The following is a 2,500-nucleotide window of genomic DNA, read 5'->3' on the forward strand; positions in this document are numbered from 1 at the left end:
TTGGTATATTTTTCTCTTTAAGGCCATACTGTGTAAACTGCCTCCTTATTTATGTTCTCTCCTGACTCCTAAAGTCACTACCGGGAAATGTAATCTTCGATCATATGGACAAATCTTGTATGACGTTCCCCGAACGCGAACTGTTTTCGGTGAAAGTGCCTTTAAATGTTTTGCTCCATCATCCTGGTATAAACTGCAGAAACATCTTAAATTAGATTACCTACCAACATTGATATAGTTTAAAATTAGGATGAAGGACTATTTGAGTACTAAATGCACATGTGCTGCTACTGAGCGCTGCTGGTGATTATGTGGATTTGATGTTAATTTGGCAACTTTTTTTTCTGTTTGATGTTGTCTGTTTTTGCTGTATATTTTAAATATGGAACTTTTGTACTGCTGTCTTGTCCAGGACTCCCTTGAAAAAGAGATTCTGAATCTCAATGGGATTTCTCCTGGTTAAATAAAGGTTAAATAAAAAAAAAAAAAAAGAGAGACTAAGGGCGTTTTCACACATACCTCATTTGGTCCGGACTTTCAGAAATTAGAGGTGTGAAACCTCCCCTGGACCACAGTCCGGATCAAAAGACCAAATTTTGGTCCGATAAAAAGAGGTGGTCTCGGTCCGGACCAAACTGAACCATGGTCCAGTTCGTTTATAGTGTGAAAGCATTTTTTGGATGGTTCGGACTTTCGGACCAAATACAAGAAGTTCTGGCAGGCTCTCCTTGTGTTATAAGACCGGGGAAGCTCCTTTAAGGAATAGCTCGGTGCTTAGTGTGTAGGCTACATGAGAGACAGCTGTCGGCTATCAGAGCAGAGAATACATCAGCAGTTTATTTGTTAAGTGGTAGTAAATGTACAGTGTAGGTTTCCGTTTGTCTCAAACAAAAACAAAAAGAGCCGCGGCAGTAGGAGAGAGCAGCAGTCAGTAGAGGAGAGCAGCAGTCGGTAGGAGAGAGCAGCAGTCAGTAGAGGAGAGCAGCAGTCAGTAGGAGAGAGCAGCAGTCAGTAGAGGAGAGCAGCAGTCGGTAGGAGAGAGCAGCAGTCAGTAGAGGAGAGCAGCAGTCGGTAGGAGAGAGCAGCAGTCAGTAGGAGAGAGCAGCAGTCAGTAGGAGAGAGCAGCAGTCAGTAGAGGAGAGCAGCAGTCGGTAGGAGAGAGCAGCAGTCAGTAGAGGAGAGAGCAGCAGTCAGTAGGAGAGAGCAGCAGTCAGTAGAGGAGAGCAGCAGTCGGTAGGAGAGAGCAGCAGTCAGTAGGAGAGAGCAGCAGTCAGTAGAGGAGAGCAGCAGTCGGTAGGAGAGAGCAGCAGTCAGTAGGAGAGAGCAGCAGTCAGTAGAGGAGAGAGCAGCAGTCAGTAGGAGAGAGCAGCAGTCAGTAGGAGAGAGCAGCAGTCGGTAGGAGAGAGCAGCAGTCAGTAGGAGAGAGCAGCAGTCAGTAGAGGAGAGAGCAGCAGTCGGTAGAGGAGAGAGCAGCAGTCAGTAGAGGAGAGAGCAGCAGTCGGTAGGAGAGAGCAGCAGTCAGTAGGGGAGAGCAGCAGTCAGTAGGAGAGAGCAGCAGTCAGCTGAAAAAACTCCGACACAGAGAGAGGAGACGAGAGGACGGGGAAGCCCGTCTACAAACCAATCAATGATCAGTATCTGGAGACGCAGCTCACGTATGTGATGACGGCAGGACGTAGTTTTGTCACGTAGAGATCTTTAGTGCGCTTGCATAACTGCAGTGTGAAACCAAAACTTACCGGATCAAATGTTACAATGTAACAAAAACATGAACCTTGGTCCGGACCTTGGTTCGGACTTTCATGTGTGAAAACACCCTAAGTTTCCCTAGCAACAGACATCAAGTCAGGGCTTGGTCCACCAAGTTCTCGTCTGAAGTGAGCCTCGATCTATTCTCTCCCTCAAGCTTTTAGCCTCACAGGGAGGTGTCTTCTTGTTTCTAGGCAGAAACTGTTTCTTCTCACACACACACGCACGCACGCACACACACACACACACACACACACACACACACACACACACACACACACACACACACGCCAGGGTCGGGTCCTCTGTGTGGTGCAGCTTCCTCTTCTGTTCCCGTAACTTTAACTGTCTTTCCCGTTTTACTGCTGATCTGTCTGGTACACAATGCACTTTTATTTTATTATATCAGACTTATTAAACTTCTGTGCATCTGAGTACAGCCACTTCCTCAATGATTGCACACAGCCCTTTTGCAACGAGCACAAAGCAACTTTAACTGTGAGCAACTTTTAACTGCCAATATTTCTACAATAGTTACTGCAGTACAAATTCAAAATACTGGAGAGACTCATCTCCCCCGCCCCCTCATCCCCAGACTCGAAGTTCATGGAGGTTGCCAGGCTGAGACCGGAGCATCCAACAATGTTGCTGGACGCTTGTCTCACGTAGCCAGACATTACTTCACAGCGGAGTAGCTAACGTTAGATGCTGACTATGTTGACAGTCATAGAAGCCCGTGCTCACGTGGAGC

At 46.9% G+C, this 2,500-nt stretch overlaps 1 protein-coding gene across 6 annotated transcripts in view; it reads left to right on the top strand.

Annotated features, from left to right (window-relative positions):
• Positions 1–2,500, top strand: part of LOC116045476 (extracellular sulfatase Sulf-2-like) — a 90,994-nt gene that overhangs the window by 58,606 nt on the left and 29,888 nt on the right. The gene's annotated exons all lie outside the window — the stretch shown is intronic.

The sequence above is a fragment of the Sander lucioperca genome, chromosome 12, assembly GCF_008315115.2.
Source record: "Sander lucioperca isolate FBNREF2018 chromosome 12, SLUC_FBN_1.2, whole genome shotgun sequence".
NCBI classification, from domain to species: Eukaryota; Metazoa; Chordata; class Actinopteri; order Perciformes; family Percidae; genus Sander; species Sander lucioperca.